Source organism: Python bivittatus, unplaced genomic scaffold (assembly GCF_059951505.1).
Source record: "Python bivittatus isolate LINGU-HERP-01145 unplaced genomic scaffold, Pbiv_v1 ctg000680_np1212, whole genome shotgun sequence".
Lineage (NCBI taxonomy): Eukaryota > Metazoa > Chordata > Lepidosauria > Squamata > Pythonidae > Python > Python bivittatus.
Window position 1 is genome coordinate 9,354,452 of NW_028277095.1, and position 15,929 is coordinate 9,370,380.

Sequence of the window (15,929 nt, forward strand, 5' to 3'; positions counted from 1 at the left end):
TGACATTGTCCATGGGATTTTCTTGGCAAGGATCCTGGAGTGGGTTGCCATTTCCTTCTCCAGTGGACCACATTTTGTCAGAACTCTCTGTCATGACCTGTCCGTCTTGGGTGGCCCTGCACGGTATAGCTCATGGCTTCACTGAGTTACGCAAGCCCCTTCGCCACGACAAAGCAGTGATCCGTGAAGGGGACAATCCTTCTACTTCTCCATTATTTTCCATATTATAGTCATTTTAGCATTATAATGATTCTATATTTCAGGTAGGTAATTTTACTATTCTATTATTCTAAATAATTGTTTAATTGCTATATTCAAATTGCATAATGCCTTACTATATTAATTTTTATGCCCAAAATTCTTAAACTTATCATTTTAGTTGTATTGCTATATGATTTTATGGCTTGTTTTATTCTAGTCAATTTCTGTGGTGTATAAGCTGTATTGATATTCAGCAAGTTAAATGTGACTGTTTTTCAAAGATCTGTTTTGCTGATCATTGACTGAAATAAAATGACTGACTTTGATTGATATTCATCTAAATTAAGGTAGCACATCATAATCAAATATATTCCCAGTCCTTATCTGAAATATTATTTTAAAAGACATGAATGCATCTTGTGTTTATATAGTAGCACATTATAATCACAGGCTAGACAGAACTTTTAGCATAGCTGCTTCATCTTTATGGACATACCCAACAGCTGCAAGAATTCAAAGATAAACATTTTCTGCACAATCAAAAATCAGTACTTCCACTTCTTCACCTATAGTCAGATGTACACATTGCCTCATAATCAGGATGATCAGGTCCTTAAGGTTCTTGGATTAGGTGATCGATCTACACTCCTCTAAGATGGACTGGGACTGCTGGGAGTTGCAGACCCAACCCATTTGGAGAGCACGAGCTGGGGAATGGGAGCAAACCTATTTGTTACCAGCCTTATCCCAATTTCCATCCAGACTAAGTTTCACATAATTAGATTTAACTCAGTAACAGGAAGCATGACAGATCTGGAACTGGACACTTAGAAAATCTGGAGTTGCATGAATGCCAAAAACAACATACTCCTCAACTTTCCCCAAGTAGATCCAATTTATTCTGGCATTCTTTGTGCTTTTACTCTCTATAGAAAGAACACCAAAATGTATGTGCCTAAAATATGTACAGTCTTTCCCTGTTTTCTTTACCTTTCTTAAGTTTCTTTCTTTTCTATCACTCACTGCCATGTCAGTACTGAAATATAAACAGTTTCAGAGTTTATAATATACCTAGGACAGCTTTCTCCATCTGGAAATCTCTATTTTGGCGAGGCAGGATTGCAGCTGCAGTCTAAGTTATTTGGAGATCCTACACTGGGGAAAACTGGTATAAGGAGTATCAGAAAAAGTTGGAGAATTTTAGAAAAATTGGAGAGACAGTGATTGTGATTCTGATATATGTGACTTGAATGTCAGTGTTCAGAAAGAACAATGAAGAATAAAATTTGAATCCCACAAATCTGAATAAAAGGCATGTTCAGAATACTTTCTTCTCTTTCACATCCTGGTGCCGATGTGACACGCCAGGGGGCAGGGGGAGGGACAAAAGCACCAGACTCCCCACTTTGCCAGAGAGCAGGCTTAGCTCTTCCAAATCACCCCCATGGTTGAGTGCTACAGTATTTGCCAAAGACCAGAAAGATGTTAGTGATAGAGCAGGAAGGGGAGAGGTCCACAGAAGAAGCAGCCTGTAGAGGCAAAGCTGCTGCAGGTGGGTCAGAGCAGAAACGGTCTTTGAAAATGAGTTTCTACAGATCAGGGAACACTGTGCTGAAGGTCAAGATGGCCGCTGCAATTACGCAATCAAAGTCCTGCCCCTTATGACCTGCACCACACGCAGGGCTTGGATCACAGGGTCACAGCCACCATCTTGATTTCTTTGCCCCCTCCCCACAGAGGCTCAGTTGCCTCTCCCGGACAGAAGGTCTCCTCAAGAGAGCACAGAATGGTGAGATCCATCATCCCAGTATATGTGATGGGAGGCCTGAGTGAGGAGGGTTCTGGAATGGAGCTTCAAGGCTACAGGGAGGGGGGAGAGACACCCCAAGGAAAGCACCTCCTCAGCCCCCAGCCGGACTGTGTGAAAGTCAAGAGGAGGAGAGAGACCGTCCCCCACAAGGGCATCATGGTTATAGTTGCTGTCGCTGGGGGATTAGAGTGAGTCTGGCGAGATTCCGTCTATTAGGTGCAAGCTAATAAAGAAGCTGAGCTGCATTCTGGACTGTCTCTTGGGCTGAACCTGACAGTATTTCAAGATTTCATTGGTTTGCGCGCAGCATGCTACCGACAGTACGGACTACTGTTCTGGGTCCTTCAGGGCACAAACAAATGTGTAGACACTAGAACTGTCAAATTTATAGTTAGGGCTGTCCAACAGAGAACACGTTTTGTAGAACACATCGGGGTTGCATGCAAAGGTGATGAATTCCCCTAAACACATACTGTTTTCTAATTTTAATATTCATTTTATTATATGTCCCTGCACTTATACTATTTTATCCTATTTTTTATCCTTACGCTATCTTACCTTACTACATTTATCTATTTTATCTCACTGTAGTCTATTTTATCCTATTCTACTGTACCTCATTTCACTCCATTTTATCGTGTCTTACTCTGGCTGGGGCCTATGTTTTGATATGGTCAAACGACTAATCAATAAAGTACACTACTACTATGACTGCTACTATTCTGGGTCCACCTACAGTACTCCAGCATGGTTTCAAGCCAGATGTGTCATGGGAAATTTACATGCAGGATGCAGGCCTTGTTGTTTGGCCTGAACATCTGGAAAGAACGGGGTTTTGGAGAAAACATTTGTCTTTTATACATAAGGGGCCTGACTCAAAATTTGCTGATTGTTACTTCAAAACTGCAAACCATTTAAATTAAATTCTAAATTCAAATTAAATTGTTCCTGTCTCCAACAAAGCAAACCTTTTGCCAGGACTTGTGCATCTTAGTTAATGTCTCTTTCTATTCTGAAATCCCAATTTCAGATGGCTCTTTAGCTAAGCCCTCTTTGAGAAAGATATTTACCCCAAATAACAAAAACAGCTAAACTCTAATGGCTCCATTTGTGGCATTTAGAATTTTATTTAGCTCTTTAAAGTTCCTGTTTTGTTTGATTTAGCCTTTTTGGGTCTGAGCATTTCTCTTTGTTCTCATCCTTTCAGTGGTATTCTAGTAACATTTCTTATATTTCCAGACTACTTTTCAGCCAAAAGGTATATTAAGGTATATTAAAATTTGGCACACCTGAAATTCATGTGAAAAACTGAAAGCAATATAAAATAAAGAAATACCACAGCAAGTCAACTCCCTTCTCTACATTTTTTATTAGGAAAAACTTCTAATATTAAGGCTAGCATCACTCTATAAACACGTTGAGAAGCCAGGTGCCTCCAACTGCATCTCTCTTGAGGTCCACAAGAAAAGCACTGCTACAGAAGGTAACTTTATTCTAGTTCCCCTGCCCCACTGCAGATGGAGAGGTGATGCCATACAGGACCTCTCTTTTATGCTAAGGCACGAGGATTCATTCCTCGGTATTTTGAAGTGTTCTGGAGGTTTTCAGTTGGTTGAATTTGGAACAGCCCTGGAAGTTATATAAGAAGCCTCAGGAAGGGAAGTTCCTGAAGATTGAAGATAAGCTTTCTTAAAAACCCCTGTGGAGCTCATGGCAGAGGCGAGACTCCAACTGGCAGTTCTCCTGCTCAAGACCTAAACGTGATATGCTGCTGGCGCTCAGAGAACGGGTACACAGGGCAGAGCAGCATTAGTCAAGCACACGCAGAGCATACAACGCGAAGAGGTGAATCTGCGAAGCCCTGTAATACAGAAGAGTTGAGTACAAATAGGGAGAAGGGTTGGGGCCGCTAAGAGTCCTGAGGTGGAGACAAAGCCCTCAACTCCAGCAATGATACGGAGGGCGCAGCACGCGCACCGAGCTCTCCTTAGCAAAGGCATCCTCAGCTAAAGAGTCTGGAAGAGGAAAAGGAGGAGGGATCCCAGCTTCTGGGGAAGGTTTTGCTAGGTGGTTCTTGCTTTCTGGTGACCTGATCAGACGCAGGCTCGGAGCTCTTCCCTGGAAACGAACAGAGACTAAAGAAACACCGGTGGCTGCTCTTCGCTGCCAGCGCTTGCTCCTGGAACCCTAGCCCTTTCCATGGACCCTCATGCTTAGAGCCTTTTGCCGCTTCTGGATTCCTCACTTGCAAAAAAATATACACCTGGACCCACAGGTGGATTTCTGCACTGACTTAACAACCCGGCTTGTTCTCTGCCTATTCCATGCCTGCATTCACAGATGATGTTAAACCAAAAAGCTCATTTAACAAGTGTATGCACACTCCCATTTCCCCACTCCTGTTGTGTACAATATTTTAACCAAGGGTTGATACTTATCAAGTTGTGTCAGACTAACCTTATCCCTTTTTACGGCAGAGTGACTAGTTTGGTAGAGCAAGGAAATGATGGGGGAGCAGCGTACCTTGATCTCAGTAAAGGGTTTGACAAGGTCTCTTGTGATATCCAATTGGACAAAACAGGTGGAAGTTGACTAAATAGCATTATGTTCTGGTGGACTTGCAGCTTAGGTGAACAACTGCACCCAAAAGTGTTCATAAATGATTCTTCATCAACCTGAAGGAAAGGCCCCCATGTCTCTGTCCTCAGTAGTGTAGTGTTCTTCAATAATTTTGACCTAAACAATGGAATGAAATATATGCTGATCAACATGAAGATAAGGATCTCAAGAGACTTCACCACTGGGCCAAGTTCAACAGTCAGTTGTGACGGGGGTAAGGTCCTGCATTAACAAAAACACCGGATTCTGATCATACGCCCTCAACTCTGCACTGCTCAGACCCACCGGAGGGTCATTAAAGGGCAGGTGATTCAGGCTGAATGTCAGGGAAGAATTTCCTGCCACAAAGAGACATTAAGCAGCGAAACAGCGGTGGCCTTTCCTTCACTGGAGATTTTCGAACAAGGGCTGGATGGCCCACCTGTCAGGGATGGCTGACTGGGTTCCTGCCCTGAGCAGGGAGTCACCTATAAAGTCCCAACTCATCTCAGCCAGAAACAGATGCTGTATTAGATTTAGGCAAGCCAAGGTGGGTCATGCAGCAGACTACCTTCCCTGATTACAGAATTTCCCTGACCCTACAGAATAGAGATGGTGGTTTTGCTCTTGAAGTGGGATTCAATTGCCAGCATTTCCATTTTAGGGTACCCAAAGAACCTGATCATGACAAAGACCATGCTCTGCACAGGCAGAGGCACTTTCCGCATCCCACGAAGCCTCATTCTTTTAAACCTCCATGTGCTAAATAAATTAAATTGGGCTCCGTTCACACAACTGTATGACTGAACTGTGCTTGACAAACTACACTGGCTGGAGCGACATCATACACTAAGCCACAAAAAAGCACACTTAGCTTGGTACTGTATGTTGTTTAAACCCAGTGGCAGGAGACATTTTCCTGTGCTGATATTGTAAGAAGTCATGTGCATATACATACTTGGGCTGTGTTTGCACCATATTTGAAAACAAAACGGCTAAGCTGGAAGTAAGGAAACCAACTGTGTTTACCAAAGCATCAGTTTAAACCTGTAGTATCACATCACAAACTCACGGAACTGGAAGCAGGCGCACGATGGGCCTGCGTAACGACGCCAGCGAATTGCAGTAACCTCAACTATAGAAATTTCCAAGTAACCTCTTCTGAAGAAAATGGCTGAAGAACTGTAGGGACCTCTCTCTGAGTCACATCTCTTCGAAGAGTCCTAGAGAATTGAAGAGGTACCAGAAGAAGTCTGCGCGTGCCTTCAAGTCAGTTTTTGACTCCTGGCAACTGCCTGGATGAGTCCCCGCGGCTTTCTTGGCAAGGTCTTTTAGAAGTGGTTTGCCCTCGCCTGCTTCTTCCCAGGGCCAAGAGATGGACCATCCCAAGGTCACCCAGATGGTTTCATGCCTTAACCTAAGGCAGGAAAAGAACTCACGGTCTCCCAGTTTCTAGCCTGGTGCCTTAACCGCCACACCAAACTGGCTCTTGCCAGAAGACCAGAGAACAGCAAATGTGGCCCCCTCATCAAGAAAGGAAAAAAGAGGGTCCCAGAAATTATTGACCAGGGAGCCTAACATCAATCCCTGGAAAGATATTAGAGCAAGTGATTAAGCAGGCCACATTTAAGTATCCTGAAGACAACATCAGCACAGCTAAGCATCAGCATGGCTTTGTCAGAAATAGGGCACGTGAGATGAAATTTGTCTCCTTCTTTGACAAGAAAGCTCTTTGGTGGAAAAGGGAATGCTGTCCAAATCATTTACTTAATTTTAGTAAAGTTTCTGTTAAGTTTGACATTGACTTGACATTCTCATTTACAAGTTGTTGGGGTGAGGCTTGGATGGCACAGTAGTAAAGAGGTTCCACAACTGGCTGGTGGACTGCACTCAGAGAATCAGCATTAAGTCGGAGGGCAGCGACCAGTGGGTTTCTGCGGGGATCAGTCTCGTATTAATATGCCAGTATTATGCAACCTTTTTATCAATGACACAGATAACAAGGTTGATTGTCTGCATATCAAATCTGCAGATGACACAACTTTGGGACAGAATTCGATTGCAATACAGTCTGGACTGTTTGGAGGACTGAGTGAAGAGGATCAAAACATCCTTCAACAGCGAGAAATGCAAGGTATTGCATTTAGGGAGAAAAATGTACGTTGCCATTTGCTGCACCTGCCTGGAGCCTCTGGGAAAACTGCCCAGTGAAGCCCTTTAATGTGAGCCCCGGCAACTTGGTAGGGAAACTGAGCGCCTGGAACAAGCCACGCCACCCACAGGTCGAGGCCACCGATGCGACAGAGTCGGCCACACAGAAACCTGCCTCGGATGGAACCAGTTCTGACGGACAGCTCTCTCCAGGGCTCCCCCCGGCCTGACTGGGGACGCTTTTCACTTGCTGCAGAGCAGGGCTCTCACACCCGAGCTGCAGCCTTTGCTACAGCAAAGCCACAAGGTGGGAGGTGACTTTTGGATTTTCTGCCTCAGACATCGACCTCTGTGGCTGCCCGTGACTGAGGAGGAGAGGGGGAAAGAAAGAGGCTTTCCATCGCAAGAGCGCTTCTAAAGGCGAGTGCTGACTTGCTCAAAGAGCCACTGCTGTGGCGGCGGCGGCTGCTACTGTGTGGGTGGATTTGGTAATTGACGGTGTAGGTGGTGATCTAAACGTATTTCTGACGAAGACGACGGTATGCTTAGTAAGTGTGGGGTGATGTGTTGGCAAGGCTTCGAAATCATGTGCCTTTTCTCAGACTCTGTTAAACAAACTGGGCTGTCTCTTTCCCCCTCTCAAATCTAGAAATGCTTGAAATGAAGTTGGAAGGCAAACCCACTCCTTAGGTGTTGCTGGAGTGACTCATGCTGAAAGAGGCAGGGTAGGCGGGGAGCTCTTCTGGGAGCACGTACGTCTTCACCTCTCATGCCCGAAAAGCAGCTCTTTTCTCCTGCACAAAGTCATGGAAAAGGCCTGCTTTAGCTCTGCCCAAATCTGTGACTGCCAACCTGCAGGAAGGAGGGCCCCCTGGCCTGGGCAGCGGCCCCTCCCAGCCCCGAGACCAACTCTGCCACCAGGCGGGTGAGAGCCAAGACTTTGCCCGAGGCAGACCGGCACTGGGGTGTGCTAGACAGGCACAGGGGAACTGCCACGCTTCCCCCGAGACAGCAGGGCAGGGCTCCAGCAGGTGCCGCGTCCACATATAACGCGTGATGCTGCTGTAAGAAATCGTGCTTTGGCCTTGTACTTTCCTCAGAAGTCAAGTGGCGTGAGTCAGACATTCTGATTTGCAATTGCTTTCCTCCAGCAACATGAATCCAACGTGCAGAAACTGGAAAATTAGTCACAATCTGGCAGGGAGGGCATTCCCCGTGGCTGACAGGACAGCAAAGGCTAACCGGGGGGTTTACTCTGAGAAACAGGACTACTCACTGAGCCCGGGGCTGAAGCCTGTTTTCAGCTTTGCCTTTGCAGAGACTCTTTCCCCTGGCTCCCACATCCACTTTGCGGTCAAAAGTAAGAGAGAAGATGGGTTGTACCTTAATCTGAGGGGAAGGGATCAATCTTGGTTGGGGCTTTCCAACTCCCCAAATAAAAAGAATCCCCGAAGTCATTTTTCCGTCCTTGGGAGATTTTCTTGGAGTGCCCCTCGGAAGAGGCGTCAGGACTGGGTGCCACGTCCACAGGCTCTCGCTGCCTTCAGCCAAAGGGAGCATCGTGCTGCCCTTCCACCCGGGATGGTGCGACATCATAACGCGTGGAGAAAGGGGATGAGGCTTGCCACAGCCCTGCTTGTGTCTTCCTGGCCCCGCAAACGCCACTCTTCCCAAGCCCCCAGTGTGGCCGTTCCCTGCTTCTCTTCTGCTTCTCAGCAGGCAACTGGGGGGGAGAGAATTCCCCACAGGGAGCCCATTTGCTCCCAGTTCTGCATCTTGCAGCCAGAGCGGGAGGATGGCCACAGTGGCCATTTATTTCAGAAAGTCGCCCTTTGAATTTAATTACTAATTATTTATTTATTTTTATTTATTTATTTATCATATTTATATAGCCACCCATCTCACACAAGGTGACTCTGGGTTTTCTTGGTTTTGCTCTTGAATTTTCCTTTGTAAACCAAAGTTATAAACATAGACAATTAGTTGTTTTTACCCTTATTAACTTCTTTCAGATTTGCCCATTTTTCAGGTTTGTCCTTTATTTTTTTCCAAGAAAATATGGCCACTGTAAGGATGTCAGGAGTACCAGAACGGATGGGATCTGAACTCCTGCAGGCATGAAGCTCTGTTTTCCTTGGCTTGAGCTCTCCGGACTGGGAAGGGGACCCCAGCATGGAAGAAATCCTCTGCGGTATCAGAAGGGACTGAAATCAGGCCATTACATGAGTCACTTATGTGAGATGCGTGGCTATATAAATACGATAAATAAATAAAAATTATACGAAGCTCTACTCTGGATTACCTGTTTCAGCAGAATATTTAACGTCTTAACCCATGGTTTAGTGCAGGGTTCCTCAACCTTGGCAACTTTAAGTCGGGTGGACTTCAACTCCCAGAATTCCCCAGCCAGCAAGGTCGAGGAACCCTGGTTTAGTGTGTTATGTGAACTCAGCATCAAAGCAGGACCTCTGACTTTAGGCAGGAATCACACAAAGTAAAACCTCAGGAATCTAATCCCAGGCTGAAGAAGTTGGAATCAAGTCCACAAAGCGGGGACCACTGGCCTGATTGCTAATCACGATATAACAGCAACTTTCCCAGGCAGAACGCTGCAGCAGTTTTTCTACTTGAATTTCGCATCTAAATATGGGTAGCCTGTGAGGATCAGGTCAATGCACTCTGAACAGCCCCTTCTGCCAATGCTCAAGGAGTATAAGCAATTGCACACAATCTGTTGGAACACGGAGCGCTTGGCCCCAAGAGCGCAACCAAACCAGACTTCTGTTTGTAACCACCAAGACCACCTGTTGAGATGAGACAAGCTGGCCTGCCATGACAGATGAAATCCCACCTCCTCTTACATCAACTCAATCACTCAAGTTTTTTGCTAAAATTAGTCTGGACATTCAGGGACATGGCGTATCCAACAGACACTTCTAAAATCAGGTTCCTACTCTTACACCAGGAAGCTCCCACCCTGAAGAAACATATTGTCCATGGAAAGTCAGGAGGCATTACAAGGAAAAATTACGCTCCATCCAGAGGATTTGGGGTCTTTTTTACAGAAGAGTTCAGCCACAGAAACTCCAGCAGCAGTGCAAAGTGCTAGAATCCCTTTATAGCAAATGGATGCTGAGCAGCGAGTCAAACTTGCATGGTCAACTTTTTGTTTGTTTATTAACTTTATAGGCATCCCGACTTCATCCCAGCTGGGATGGGCAGCCTATAACATGGAACAATTAAGGATGAAATAGGCACCTGGGAAAAGAGCGCCAGCACCACCAAAACAAATATCCCACGAGATGTCCACCGACCTCTCTAGCCTCAGGCCTGGGGGAAGAGCCAGGTTTTATGAGGTTGTCTAAATAAGGTCAGGGAGAGGGCCGTACGGTTGGCTGGCGTGGGGGAGGGAGACATCATTCCAGAGGGCAGATGCTGCGACAAGAAGCCACTTCCTGGGCTCTGTCAGGCGACGTTGTTCTACTGATGGGACCCAAAGCATGCTGACTCTCCCCCATCATATAGAACAGGGAGAGGCTATGGAAGACAGATGGTCCTTCAAATAACTGGGCCCTATGCCATGAAGGGCTTTCCAGGTGATAACTAGTACCATGAATTGCATCCAGAAGCCTACTGCTAATCAGAGGAGCTTATGAAGCAGCAATGTTACGGGGGCATACTATGACAGTGGTCTTCAAGGGCAGCCCCAATAAATGGCATTGCAATAGGTGACCAAAGCATGAGCAACTACTTTAAGGGCCTCCCATCCGGGTACGGGCACACTTCATACAATAGATGAATTTCTGCAAAAACCTTTCCAGCCATAGCGGTCACCTGCTCTCAATCTATGAGCCCAAGAACCCCCGCCCCCAAATTATGCACCAGTCCCAAAAGAGGAAGTATAACTTCATTCAGGACCAAAGACTGAACTTCTCCAGACCTGGATGTCCAAATACCCGCAGCCACTTGGCCTTGTCAGGGTTGAGCCTGAGCCTCTTCCTCCCCATCCAGGTCCACGCAACCTCCAGACATCTGACAACATCACTTGGTTGGCCTGAGGTCAAGATGTACAACTGGGTATCATCAGTATACTGATAACACCTGATCCCAAACTGTCAGATGACCTCACCCCTTGGCCTCATATAGATGCTAAGGAGTAGGACCAAGAGCTTCAAGCCCAAAGAGGAAGAAAGTAGGAAAAAGAAAAAGAAAAGAAATATTTAAAGAAGTGACTTCTGATCACAAGTATAAACAAACTTAGTAACTCTTCACCCCCTATAAGATTACAAACAAACATGTCTTCTTCCTATAACCCATCTCTTATCTATATGCAAATCCATAAATCATCAACTTTTCAGTCCTGGTGTCACCAAAAAGTCTGTAAAGGGTTACCAGGGCTTTATAAAAACATGTCTTATTTCAACCTTGGTCAAACAAACCAATTTTATATTCCTTTTACTTCTAACAATCTTGATCTTTAATTAATTCAGACATTGTTGTAGGATTTGATCTCTCTTCAATTTTTCTTTTTCCCTTCCCAAAAGCTTCTTCGAGGCAAACCTCTTTTGTAAATTCCATAAACAGTCCTTATCCAGGTCATTCTCTTGGCGTGTCATTAGTTGTCTTCTCTGTCTTATAATCCACACTTTTTAAATTTTCCAGTATTTCTGGTTCTAATATTTCTACATCAGGCAAAATTTGTTTCACCTCTTTATCCTGTAAATCTCTCAGAACATTCTTTCACATCTGTCATTCCTTCATTAACATATTTTGAACATAGCCTATCCATAGAAGCAGACATCATTGCTGACATTGTGGCTACTAATTTCTGATCCCATCTTCAAAAATCTCCCAAAGTATTTCAAATGCTGTAACGTTTTGTATCATTTTGTAAACTCCAGTACTAACCAAAAGCAAAGGGCAAACTTTCACTTTTTTCCCTTTTCCTTTTCTGCCTGGAATCTTTAGTCCCCTCTAGTGTCCAATTTCTGAAATCTTGAATTTCTGTTTTCACTTAGGATAGACAAAACAATTTAGTTCCCACGAAAAGCTGTTTATTTATATAATTATTTCCAAAATCTTATAGTAAAAGTCCTAATATTCCAAATCTGTCTGATCCCTTAATTTGTTTGTAACTTTCTTAGATCTTATTTAGTTTTTGGCTGTTTATTTCCAATTCTTTAAATTCTTAGCCTTATATTTATTTTTATTCAATAATCAAGGTAAACTCACCAGGTGGCTTTTCAAACTTATCGCTTCAAAAATCTCTAATTGCCTTAAGATAGTTAAATAAGTAATTTCCCAAAGTGATTAGAAAGTGAGGTTAGTGAACCCAGGCTTCTTTAAAAGGCTCCACCATGGTTGACAGCACGATGGCTTCCCTTGGTCTCCCAGTGCTCAAACCTGCAAGGTGCAGCTATCCAGAACACACGCAGGTAATCTCCCATCCTCTCCTTATCTGGAGAGGTTCCATAGGACTCGCCTCTTCTTCGGTCTTTGCTGCGGTCATCATCTCCACTCATTTGGAGCTGTGCTAGTTCACCATACCTCCCCTGGAAGCCCCATTCTGTTCATTTTTTGATTGAATAAATTCCCTCAAATAAACAAATTTATCTACTTATGAGCTTTATACACTGCCTCAATGCAACTGGACTCTAGAGTGTGGCAATGCTGTAGATATAATATATCCCTCGGCAAAGCAACTGACACAGCAATCCATTAGGTGCTGATCAACAGGCGATCAAGTGTGGGTTGAATGGCATGACAAAAAAAGTTAACACAAAAATTACACTCCAAGGATGTTCCTCAATGGTTTCTCATCTGGCTGCAGTATCAAATTAGGTACCCCAGTATTATTGGCTTCAGTACTTTTATCAATGTTTTGGAAGAATAGGTCAAGGAAACGCTTACCAAATCTGCAAATAACACAAAAACCAAGTGGGAAGTAACAGAGTGAAATTTAGCACACACAAATGCAAAACTAAGAAACAAAAATTTAAAAAACACAGATTAATTTGTGGCTATCTGGCCAGGTATTAGTACTTGTGAAAAAGGTCTTGGTGAATTGTTGATTGCAAACCCCAAACAAGGTAAATGCAATTTGAGGCTGCCTTAACAGAAATCACAGGAAATCACAGCTCCACTTTATTCTGCTTTGGACAGGCCCAACTTTGAGTCCTGAATCCAGTTCTGGACCCCACACCTCAGAAGGATTTGGAGAAAGCGGAACCTGCTCAGGGAAGGGCAGTGAGGATGATCAGGGGACTAGAACCCAAGTCCTGTGGAGAACGGCCGAAGTAACATTAGGAAAAGCCCACTGAGACGGCAGCCCTCTTCAAACATATGAAGGGTTTGCGCGTGAAAAGGGTCAAAGACGTGGTCCAGGGTACAAGACGCAGAATAACGGACTTAAGTTGTGGGAAGGGGGTTCCAATTCATGGCACTTTCTAACAGCACGAGCTGCTTATCTTCTGATCATCGAGCGGAGAAGAGATTGCAAAAATAACTCCCTGATCCACTCAGCGCCTCCATGGTTCCCCCTACGGCCACTGGGCAAAAAGGCCGGCAGCGTTTGCATGGCAAGACTGAAGTCCTTCTTCACCCTGCCGCGGAAGCGCGGAAGACCCTCCCGTTGACGCGACCCCCCCTCCCCCCGGCCTTCCCTCGCCCTCGAAGACCGCCTGAGAGCGCACCGGAACCACCCGCGGCCGCTCTCCCGCGGAGAGCTGCGCCACAACTCCCGGGCCACGTGCGGGCGGGCACGCTCCGGAAGGCCACCCTCGCCCATCCCGGGCAGCTTCGCGCTTCCCGCCCTGCCCTGCCCTGCCCTGCCCTCCTGCGCCGGGACTCTCACGTCCCTCGGCCGCCGAGCCTCGCGCTTCCGCATCGTACAGACCTGGTGGCTGGTCCGCCGGTTCACGCAGGGGCTGCACGTCCCGCGGTTGTCCCCCGTCAAGCAAGGGGCGCAATGCCCGCAGCGCCTCCGCTTCTTCGGGCGTCGGGAGACGGCGTCCGCCCCGGGGCAGCCCTCGCTCGCCGCCGCCGCCGCCCCGAAGCCGCCGCCCTTGCTCAGCATCGCCGTCGGGCGCCTTCACGGCTCGACCACGGACCCTGCCGAGGCCTCGCTGCCCCTGCGCGGGGAGGAGCTGTCGGAAAGCGCCTCAGACCCGGGAGCGACCCCGACAGCTTGCTCCCTCGGAGAAGGCGGCGCTGGCGGGCCAAGCGTCATCTCTGTCCTTCCCCCGCAGCTCTCGGGGATCTCCCGGACGGCCGGCGCTCTGGGGCGAAAGAGGGCGAGGGCGGGGGTGCCCCGAAAGGGGAGCATCCCGGAGGGAGGCGCGCGGGTCGGCGATCAGGGCAGCCCCACTCCCCGCCCCGCCGGCCCGAAAGTCCCCGCGAGAACCGGCCGCCGGCGCCGCTTCACCTCCGGCTCCAACTCGCCGGCGCGCGGCGGCATCCTCGCCGACTCCTTCGCACAAGCCTCGCGGGCGGGACAACCCGAAGCGGGAAGCCGCGCCGGGAACTTTCCTTCTCGCCTTCCGCGGGGCGGCCGGCCTGAAGCCGACGCGCTCTCCGGCCAGACCCGAAGGTGCGTTTATGCGCCCCCCCAGCCCAGAGGGCACCGCCGGGACGGGACGGGACGGGACGGAGGACCCCGCAATCGCCCTCCAGTTGCTGGGCGCGGCGGGGTCTCCTCAGCCGCCCGCGACGGAAGGGGAGGAAGCCGCGCGCGCTGCAGCTGGGCCGCCTTGTTCTGGGGCTCCCGCCCCTCGGGGCTGGCTGGAGGCGCGAGCGGCGGCACCTCGCCGGGCCGGCGTTGCTCCGCTGGGGCACGTGGCGCTCTGCCGCCTTCAAGCTGGGATGCAGGGAGACTCGCGGCCCCCTCCTGGATTCCTCCTCGGGGCTTCTGCCCGGCGCCTCTATTCAGCCGTGATCCTCCGCGCGGAACGGGAGGCCGCAGGCCGGCCGCGCCGAGATCTGGGCCAGCGGAGCAGCGGCGCGCTCCTCCGGTCCTTGGGCGCGTCCTGCGGCTGGGAGGTCTAGGGGATTCACACGAGACACTTGCAGAGAAGGAATTCCTCCGTGTTCAGAGGAGGTTGGAAGTATCCCGCGGCAGCCTGCGGGCACCTGCGGCTGCAAGAGCCAGAGTGACCCCGTGGCAGCTTCTCCGCCCGGGTCGGGTGATCCGCAGAACGCTGGTGCGGAAGCGCCTTTGCTCAATCGCTGCTGTCCATCGCTGCAGAAACCGGCCCGGGGTCAGTCCGCAGCTTGTTTCTGAAGAGGACCGCTGCACTTGGGGTTCCTCGTGCTCCTCGGCATGGCAACTTCCTCCAGAGTCTTTGGGAGGTGCTCCTGGTCCGGCTTGGCGCAAAAAGGTCAAGTTACATCTGGCCTCAAGGATGGTACCGGATCACAGCTCTCAGGCTACCTGGGCAGCAGATCCCATTTCCCCAAAGTGCAAACACAGCACCTGTGGCGACAGTCTGCAGATGGTGGCCATGGGACCCTGGGAGAGGATGGAGCCGTGGGACGTGCATTGTGACTCGAGCCACGTGGGTCACGTTCCGGGGTCCAACCCCAGGATCTGAGTGCAAAAGGCTGTGTGGCATCCTGAAGCTGCAAGATGCGCTTTTGCCATCAGTTTTCCACCAGGTGCCCCTGAGCAGGTTGCCGAGGGGCCTATTCGCACGCCCACATGCTCCAGAGCACCTTTTACAAATTGTTTCTGAAGCTGAGCAAGATCCTGGTTTCGGGCTTCACCTTGGGACCTGGCAGTAAGTTGCCCTCTCTGGCCTCCTCGCCTTGTTCATCTTTGCCGCATAACAAGGCTCAGTTCGGCTGGACATGAAGCAGAGCGGGCAAGAGGAATTGCCCCTGAGGTGCAGAGTGCAGACTTCTGTATATTCTCCAGGCGTCTTCCTCTCGGTGCGTGCGTGTCTGAGATACTTAAGTAATGCTGCTTCTAATGGGGAATTGCTGCTTTTCTCTCCACCTGTCTCCCCCTAGGAGAGCTGCGCAGCTTCAGAAACAATTTGAAAGTGCCTCAGCAAACTTCACAGTACTCTTGACCACCACCACCTTTTTTCAGGTTGATGCAGATGCCTGAAAAAAAGATGGGCTACTTTAATGACTAGATGTCTGGTTTGCTCCCATAGCTGAATGGCACTCA